Raw genomic sequence first — 10,680 nt, forward strand, 5'->3', positions numbered from 1 at the left:
AGAGAAATAGAGAGAGAGAGAGAGAAAGAAAGAAAGAAAGAAAGAAAGAGAGAGGTTGGGAGGGGGGGCTGAAGGGCAGATATAATGACCACACTCTGCTTTCACACTCGTCGTCTCTTCTCTCAGCACCATACTCTCCGGCCTCAGCTAGCCTCGCGTTCCCTTTTCTGTTCTTTCACTCAGTCCCTGACGTCTTCCCCCACCCTTCCTCCCTGCGTTTGTTCTTTCTGTCTGTCACGGCAGCGCTGAGTAGCTTTCACGGAGAGAGTGTACTCATTTGCTCTCTCTCTCGCTTTCTTCTCTCTCTTTGGTTAAAGCGAGGGGACAACGTGGCCCTCTGGGCATGTCACAAAATGATTAACTAATAGTTTTGAGTTAGTCAAGTATCCAAATGGTGTGTCTGCGTGTGTGGTCCATTGCATGAGTTTTTCAGTCTGTACATTGGGCCGGCTATTGAGATCATAGCCACAATTATGCTTTGCACAATATACAATGCACATACATGGAGGCTGCAAGAAAGCCGGTAGCTAAAGACTGGCCCTATTTACACCGTTTACAATGTTAGGCAGTGAAAGACTTTAATGGATGGTTGGAGTCACATTAAGAGAAGGCATGTCTGATTCAGTATGTATTCAGCCAGCTTTCTGAACAGACTGGAAGGACTTGGAGTTCATGACAAATCAGACTGGCATGTTGAAAACCTAAACTATTACATTTAGTTCGCTTAAGGAAACCAAAAGCAGACACATTCATCTCTCCAATGTCTTTTCCTTGTCTTCCACTGGAAAGCATTTCTCACTGATGTCCTGTGAATTCATCTCTACCAGACTAGGTTAGACAACAACAGGTTAGTGACCTTATGATGGAGCTTTAGCCAAGTTAATACAAACGCTGTGTAAGTGTGTATACGTGGGCGAGGCCCCATTCGTATCCACATTTGTGATATGGCCAAATCTAATGTGCACACAGGTCAAAGATTAAAGAAGAAAAAACTGTTTAAATTGAATCATTCAGAAACTTACTTAAGCGCTCACTCAATGGTTTGATAAAATGATAAATTTAATGCTACGGCCTTCACAGTCACCATATCTCAACCCAACTGAACACCAATAGGAAGTTTTGGAGCAATGTGTGACAGCTCTCTTCACCAACACCATCAATATACCAAATGAGGGAATATGTTTTGGAAGAATGTTGTTCATCTCTCCAGTACAGTTCCACTCACTTGGAGAATCTGTGAGGCGAGCACTGAAGCTCTTCTGGAGGTTTGTGGTAGACATCTTACTAAGACACTTTGTTTTAGTTAATCCTACTACTTCAACCACCTGTATTTCAATGGGGCTTCATCACTGACCTTTAAAGTGGATCAATACAAATCATGTCATCCAAAAATGCAACCAACTTGCAAAAGCAAAAACCTACGGTAGGAAACGCAATGCCTCCCCCCTTCAGAATGTTTTCATTGGAACGAAGACATGTTGATATTAACTGTGTCTGCAACACTGCCTTGTCATTTAATTTCTTACAATGTTTTCTGGTGGTGAATAAAGCATGAATAATGTTTCTCATAGTCATGCTTAGCCAACCCAAATCACTTCCTTAAAGTTTTCAGAAAGATTGTCCTAAATACTGACTTGAGTTGTATTAAGAATATTGAGCAGGTTGATCCACAACACTGAAAAAGTTGTGATGTACTTGGTTAAGTTGCCAATGATCGAAGTTGAGTTTGAATTTTTATAGAAACCATTTGCATTCTTATGAGCCTTACTCACCATATAAGTCTACAGGCTTGCATGCATGCTATTACCATTGGCGTGTGTGACTATATGATTATGTGTGTATGTGTAGAACTGAAGCCAGCAGACGTCTGTACTGATTTATAGGAAAATAAGGACCTCCAAGCCACCCCTGCCCCTCATCCCTGTGTGTTGTTGCTCTTATGATAGGTATCAGTGTACTAAAACAAGGCTGAATAGCAGAGAAACCAGTCAGTCGGCAGGAAGGATAATAGCATGTCTTTGTGTGAATGGAGTATGTGGCCAATTCAAATACAGGATGTATTGTACAACCATTAAATCACACAGCTGTATGAACAGGCGTGCTGTCTAGTTTCCATGTTTCCTTAATACAACAGCTAATGAGGTTCTGTATAGAATGATTTATATAATAGCAAAACTAAGGGAGGCTATTCATATTTATTCTTTTTGTAGAAAAAAAGTCACATTTTCTTTTATTATACCGCTTGTGTGCATGGCTTCAGGCTTCAAAGGAGCTCATGAACACAAATCAGCTACTTTATTGTAGAATGACTACTGACACCATCTTCAAACCATAGTTCAAGCTACTGTAAGATTGTCTGAATCTGCTCAGCTCTACATAACATATTTAAAATTAAAATAAAGGACATAGATAGGTTAAAGTTTAGCCGTCTTACTACAAACAATGCTAGTGGTTATCCGTCACTGAGCACTGTTTATGTTACTTTTAGTTTTTTTAATCAAAGATAATTTTTGGGGCATTTATATTTATAGGAAAGCTGAAAGCATGAAAGCGGAGAGACAGGGGGGGAATGACATGCAGCAAAGGGCCGCAGGTCGGAGTCAAACCCGCGGCCACATATCAAGGAGTAATCCTCTGTACCTCTACCAGGTGTTTAAATAATATTTATGGACTATGGGTTTCTGACATACCTTTCCCTGAATGTGTTGGATAATCCAAATTGAATAGATAAATATAAACCTTCCTTTAACTGTACAAGAATATACAATATATGTATTTAACTTTATGTATGCAGTTTTGATTAGCAAGAGGGTGTGCATTGTTTTCAGATAGTGTATGGGTCTAAATCAATAGTCAGAGCTGAGGACTATTAGGCTTTGATTTTTCCTGCTTGTTAAAGAAGTAGACTAATGGGAATTTCAAAGAAAGATGGTGCCAACATAAGGTCTACATTTAAAGTATGTATTCCCCAAAATACAAAATGCTGGTAAGTGACCATGGTACTGTACAACTGGGATACTTCTGTCTGCCCCATGTGGTTATGAAAAATAATGCACATTGCTTGGCATTGGGATGATTAGTCTGTGCCATACATTACTTATACAATAACACTGTGGGTGTCAGGGTGGGTATATGGCCCCAACAACATGGACTTGAATCTTAGTACACAGCACATGCACATAGCTAATCTAGCATAGGTTCAATAGTAGGGCACAAATACCCTCAAATTATACTTTATGTGCTTTTTGTGAACTATATAGGCCTAACAACAACATTATGCCCACTTTAAACAGTATGACGCACGGCTTAACCACCATAAAACACAGCTAAGGCAGCGTAACAAGAACCTAACGGCGTTGTGTATGTTGAATGCAGAATGACAGTGCAGGCCCCCTGAGGTGTGAGGCATTAGATGGCTGTAGTTTTCCCGTATCAGTAACACGCCAGGGATATCACCTAAAATTGCGTCACATGCCAACAGATAGGTTTCTTGCCATAAATGTCCAAATTTTACTGTTAAGGTTCTTTGCACTGTGATTTAAGAAAAGGTAGAAAAATGACTTTCCCTACATGGGTGTATTCTTATTACTTTGATGAGACGTTCACGTTCTGGAGTGGAAAAGCTCACCATTACAGGTGAAATGATGACTGCAGCAGTTTTCAAATCAGTCCCTCACACTTAGAATATACCAATATGAATTATCCAGGTTGTTTTGAAGAGAAGCCCCAAATCTGGACATTCAACAAAAAATAATGAGTAGATGAAACCAATTACTGCCCACAGGGACTAATAACTAAAGCAATTATGGTGCTTTAGAAATGAGTAACAGTAATGAGTAATGTATTGCATTTTTCCAGTCAGGAGCTTAACATTGGTTAGATGCAAATGGTAGATTACAGGCTCTTGGCAGAGTCCAGTGGTATTAAAGCACTATATACTGATGTCTGTAATATACAGTTCACATTCATCGAATGGAAAATGAAATACACTTGGCCCAAATGGAAAAACAACTTGCAACTAAAGTTGCAATGCTGTGTAGTGTAATACCAGCTAAGTTTCCATTCACTTGTCAATCAAATTATCTGAAGTTATCTGAAGAACAAGAATTAAGCTGGTGAAAGTGTGTTTAGTGAATAAAAATCTGTGCGTAATGACGCCACATGCTGTTTTGTGATGAAATTGGTATAGCGAATTGATTTGAGACATTTTAAGGTGTTTCCATTCATTTTCACACTGAATTGCACAACATTCAAGCAAACATTTGCGAACCAAGTTTTTCTAGACAAAATTGATTTCATAAAGTCTCTCGTCTCCTCGTTTGTCCACTACATCTGTCTTTTTTGATACCTGCCACGTGTGCAAACAGAACGAAAATACTGGGTGGGAATTTGTTTTGTGGTGGGTTGCAACTATAAAATTGCCTAAAACGTAATCGTAATTAATTATTTATTCGGCAAATAACGTTTCCATCAGCGTTAATTGCATCAGCCGTATATCGATCAAGATAAAATCCGATGAGACCGAACACATTTCCTTTGAGTCAATATTCATGAACTTCCATAGAATTTGACTGAATCCAGTCACTTCATTCGGATAAAAACGTGTAGATGGAAACAGCTACTGATTGGTAAAAAAGGGGTGAGCAAGATAACCAACATTGTGCCATCTCTTTAAGACAGTTCTACACAAAGTGCTAAAACTAACATGTTCACATATGTTCACAAGAAGGTATGCATGTTAATACACACAGCTCTGTGTAAGAGAGGAAACCCCCAATCTACACCAAGAAATTACATCAATAAATATTTCCTATTTCAAACTTTATTGTTTATACATTTTGCACACACACACATACACACACACACACACACACACACACACACACTGAGAGCAGCATATGGCAACAGAGCTAATGTTTTCTTTGAAGCGATAACATCAGAAGTGTAGTGGAACCCCTCCAAAGCTGACCTACAGCATGTCACCAAGCCAGAAGTCTACAGTCAAGGCTCCAGCAACAAATAACCAATTATTAAGTCAGGGTGCCTGTTTGGACCACCGCCTGCTAGCTTATAAATAACAAGAACCCATTAAAAAAGTAGTGCATTAACCCCCCCCCCCCCCCCCCCCCCACACACACACACACACACACACACACACCCATGTATATATAAGTATGTGTTTGACCATATGTAGATATTAGGTAGTTGATAGAAACACATATCCATCAACACATGCGTGCTCACAAACCCAAATAATTGCAAACACTTGTACATACACTCACACTAGTAGACTCTGCATGCATATGCTTCTTACACATGTATGTAAAGGGTATAGCTAATAAAATACAGGCCCACACAAACACTGACACACTTGCATACACGGTACATTTACACACACACACACACACACACATACACACACATGGTTGTACTGTATGTGCATGTATGAATGCTTGAAGCTTCACAGACACACACACGGTTACTGTACAAAATATATGATAAATTGCTGGAATTAATACAATCAAGACACACATCCACACTGTTGGTGTTGGTGCTGATAAGGCTCCCCTAAATATTTGTCTTAAATCGAGCGTTGAGAGAGCCAGCAGAGTTCTGTGCCGTTCAGACAGTCTTACTATTATTTCTATTATTATTATTATTATAATTATTTCTCCCAGTTTCTTTGAGTTTGGATCCAACAAACAGAGCTGGTTATGACCCAATGGGTATGGGTGGTCCAGAGCACCCTTAACTCATCAATCAACCAAACTAAACGCAACACATACACTGCTCAGTATGGTTACATGAAAAACAAACAAAGTACTGGTGGCACCACGGGTAGCGGACATTTAACCTAAACCATTATCCAGTTTCACTCTAGGAGTTGTGATGATACTGGGATTCATAGATTGTCGAGCTCATATCTGGACAATCTCGGTAAAACCGTTTTGTTAAAGTTGATGGGATGCATATTATACTTCTAACCCTGTTCTGGATCAATACAGTGTTAAAAAAGCAACTAAAAGAAACCCTTCAGAAACTGTAATTCCTGTTAAATTCTGTCCAGATTCATCTTTACCAGCTTAGTTTGGTTAATAGTAAATAAAATGAACACATGGGATTTAATTGACTTATCTAAAAGCACCAGTTTAAAGTCACACAATATATTAAAATAACTGACTTGATTGAATGACTAATTGTGATGCTCTACACATGACATTTTGCACTTATATCTAATGATTTATAATTCATTGTGGTGCACAAAGCATTAAAAAAACTCAGCAGCAACAGTGTTCAATAATTATGTCCCAGGTTTTTTTTCTTTGCCAGTTGCAAAAGTATTAGAAACATTGCACGCCCAGACGGACCATTTGCCTTGCATACAGATAGGACTTGGCAGGGGGTGAGGCAGGACACACAGACTTCACTTACAGTAGTTTAAGGTAATATGACAACAAAAAGGCTAAAACAGCCTATAAAGTTACATCACTTTCATCTTCATTATTTATCTTCTTTTTGGCGAATGACATAAGGTATTAAAGCACCTGTGAATACCCTTGATACTGTATATTGTTTTGCTGAATTATAAAGCATACATTGGCATCAAAATTCCAAAATTGTCTGTTTGTATGTGAAAGTCTGACATGTACAGTATATATTTGTTCCATTCACTCAAACAGATGTCCCAGAACACTTTATTTACATATGGCTTTTATTTTTGAAAGACAGTGCATCCGTATCTGTAACTCTGCAACTGGTTAAAAAGAAAAAATTCAAATATGAGCCCATATTAATGAAATGTTGGCTTAATGTGGACAGCCTTGTAAGTCAAACGTACAAAGGGAATTTGCTAAGAACATAACTTACAGACAAAGCTCCAATCAGCTGTTCTCTGTCGCTAAATAACATGACACTAAATTGATTCAACTTGTCATAGAACAGTTTACATTTCTTGCTGTAAACACATGGTGTCTGGTATCACTTTCCTTGGAAAACTCCTCTGGTGAACAGTATAAGACACCACTAAAAGCACTCCGCAGTAAAGACAGAGTTAAAATAAAAATACCTTACCGTTAAAAAAATTGTATATTGTGAAATGACAGGAATGCAAATTAACTGACAGCTGTTCTGAGATACACCAAGTCGTGTTGAGCAGTAGTCCGCTCACTATATGGCTTCAATGGAATTTATGTTGGACAGGCACCAATAAGCCAAATCTAGTTAGCAACATTATATCAGTGGAGCCAAAATCTAATTTCAGCCCCAGTGTGTTTTAGTCGTCAGTGACTCTCTAAATCTCAATCCCCCCCTCATCTTCATGTTCTGTTCTCTCTCTCCCTCCATCCATCTCTCTATGTGAGTGTCACCTGCCCTCTGAGCTGGCGACGCTGGGTCTCGGCCTTAGCGTGAGAGCCCCATTACCCTGACTGGAGGCTTTGTTTTCCCTGTGAATCTGTGAGTGAGTGTGTCCGTGTGTCTACGTGTGTGTGGGTGTGTGTTTGTGTATGTGTGTGCTGGGGGAGAATGTCAGAGAGTCAGTGAGCATTCCAGCTCAGAGATACTCGGAGTAGACACATAGAGAGGGAAACAAATGTGTTGTGTACAGCTGTCTTTCTATCCAAATCTATTTTAGTTAATTATTTAACTACAAATTGTTTTTATAGATGAGAAAACTGGGATAAATAGCATTGGTATTGCATAAATAATGACATAGACTCAGTTGAAACTGATTGTATATATAGGTTTGAAAGGTTTGCATAAAATTCTCTCAACAACTGTGTGGAAACATATGACAGAGAAATAGATGAGGGGATTGTGTGTATTAGTAAGGTAAGAGTTTATGAGTGTGAGTGTGTGCATGTGTGTGTGTGTGTGTGTGTGTGTGTGTGTGTGTGTGTGTGTGTGTGTGTGGGGGGGGTGTTTGCAATCAGGTTCAAGGTCTATGTTAGCAGCTCCACTGTTCTGTGTGTTTCTAAGCACTAGGGCCACAGCTCCCAGCAAATGAAGACACTGAGTGAGATACCATCTGCTTTTGCCCATCTCTCGCCAAGAAACACACTCACACCTTAAACTACACCATATACTGCTTAATTCAGGACGGACACTTTAAGTGCACGGACAGCAACTGTAAATAATTAATATAATGCCACAACTCTGGCAAAAAAATCTCACTTTAACTCAGGGAGGAGCGTATGTGAATCATACTCTATGCTGGCCAGCATGACATGTTGCTTGTTGCCTTGTTCAAATAGAAATGCAAATCAAATCAGATCTTCAGTCAGGGCCAAGAAGACATTATTCATAAATCCTGTGCAGGAATACCACAATGAATAAAATAATGAATGAAATGCCTGGTGCTCCACATTGCTGTGTGTGCTTCATTTATTCATCCATAGCTCGAGGTGTGGGGTGTGACGATGGACCGGTCTTTTATCATTAATATTTTATCAGTAATGTTTTAGAATAGGTCTTACTTTGGTATGGTCAGATTTAATCTGGAAGTTGACAGTTGACTTGAGGTCAACGTATAGACAACAAAAGAGACAGTCATAGCAGAAATAAAATAAAAGTTCCTCCCTCAAAGATCAATGGTGAATTAGTCTCCATATATAAATATCTGGGAGTTGTAAGTGCACAGAATAAAGTTAAGAAACTGCAACAGAGGATGTTCTTTCTTAGAAATCTGAATCAGTTTAGAATAGACAGTCACATTTTTCAAATGGTTTATAAATCTGTTCTCTCATTTGGCTTAATCTGCACTTTTAGAAACATCCATCCATCCATCCATCTTTGACCGCTTATCAGGTATCGGGTTGCGGGGGCGGCAGCTCCAGTAGAGGACACCAATCTTCCCTTTTAGAAACATGCAAGTTCAAAATCATAAGAAATTACAGCAAATGATCAAGACAGCTAGTAGGATCATTGAGGTTGACCAGGTGTTAGCAGGACATTCCTCCACAGCGCCACAGAGGAGGGTGCCTCTGCAAAACAGCCTCGGTAAGGAACTTGTTTTGGTTATACATGTGTGCGTTCAAAGGTTGTTTTAGTTGTGCAACAGAAACCTTAGATTAGACAGATAGTCTAGCTAGCTGTGTGGATTTACCCTGCAGAGATCTGAGGAGCAGATAACTATAGTCCTCATAAATTGGCCGGAGTTTAAAATGCCAACATAAAGAAACAGAAGGTGATGGACATTCGGCCGAAATGAAAGACATCCAGCGGTATTTCCTGCCAGCAGAGCAATCCCCAAAGTGGAACGTTGTTGATATAGACTAACCAGGTGTCTGCATCTCAGCTGTTCAATGAGTTGATTCTAAAAAAGACAGACCAGAGCCTCAAAGATCCTGCTAATCCTCTCCATCCCAAATACAGAAGCAATAGCCGGTCAAACAACTGCAAGATCCAGCCAATCATTTGTGCCTAAAGCAATTAGACTGCACAAGGAAAGGAACTGGTTTGGTGTTTTAAAAATAGTTATTTTGATGCTATCATAGAAGTGCCCCTAGCACTCCCTTTCAAAAGGCCATTTGACCAAAAACGGAGATACGGTAAATCGTAAAAGTGGTTCTTCCGTCCTAATTATGCTTTTAAACTAAAGTTTGAATCGGGTACATTCACAAAAACAACCTAGGTTGCATTTTGGTTGAAATTTAAATTTAAAGTTCCGCTTTAATAAGCAGTTTTCACATGAACTCTTTAGGATTTCTTTAATGTATAGATTTTGGTTTACAATTGTACTCTAACAGTACTCTAAAACAGCATTTAGACCACCATGAGACACTGAAACCTGGACTGCAGATGGAAATGAGCCCTTGGGCTACAATCTGGCACATTTACGTGTACTGTTGTGCTTGTTCATCAATGTGCATTGTCCTGAACTCATAAAATAACTAATTAAAATAAAATAACGGTCATCTATATTCCTGTAGAATCGGAACATAATGTAGTACTGTATGTCAAGGTTCAGGTCAGATCAGTTCGTCCAAATTACAAAAAAACTTTTCTAACCTAACCCTAGTGGGATGTAGACGTGCAGATAGTTGTGGTTTTATTTGTCCCAAATTATATATAATATATATATATATCTCTGAAACTTCAGCCTCCACTCCAAAGCATGTGAATGGTAATTTATTTGTGGTGCTAACAGCACTGGGATATGACATTAATCCGTGACATGCACAGAAAACAACAGTTTTCATAGGGACCATCTCTCTTACCTTTGCTGCATAGGGATAGCAGCAAAGGTAAGAGAGAAAATGCAGTACTTTTTTTTTTTAATTGGGGTGAAGCAAGGATTAGTTCTTTAATAAACATGTCATCAAACAAACTTTACCCATCCTTCATACTGTAACCGGAAGGGACAACGCTGACCCAAGCAGGTCCTTTTTATTCCATAAAATCGCAACTCCTGACAATCTATGGCACTCTCCTCCATACAGCAGACTCAGGGACATTTCATATGTGGCAGTGCAGAAGTGCTGCACTATTAGATTAGCCTACAGTGACTGAAACCTCTCTGCCTGTATGAATGGATGGAAGAACCAATAAGTCCATCACATTCCCTGTGGATGATGTCTTCAGCACAGCTCAAGGCGCAGGAAAGTGTGTGTGTGTGTGTGTGTGTGTGTGTGTGTGTGTGTCATGACTGTATTTTGTTGTAATGTGATCAGTAATGAATTT

The 10,680-nt window shown here is 39.2% G+C and overlaps 1 protein-coding gene across 1 annotated transcript in view; it reads right to left on the reverse strand.

Annotated features, from left to right (window-relative positions):
- The window catches only part of bcas3 (BCAS3 microtubule associated cell migration factor), a 305,863-nt gene that overhangs the window by 19,830 nt on the left and 275,353 nt on the right, over window positions 1–10,680 (reverse strand). The window lies entirely within an intron of this gene.

This window comes from Etheostoma cragini, chromosome 3 (genome assembly GCF_013103735.1).
Source record: "Etheostoma cragini isolate CJK2018 chromosome 3, CSU_Ecrag_1.0, whole genome shotgun sequence".
NCBI classification, from domain to species: domain Eukaryota; kingdom Metazoa; phylum Chordata; class Actinopteri; order Perciformes; family Percidae; genus Etheostoma; species Etheostoma cragini.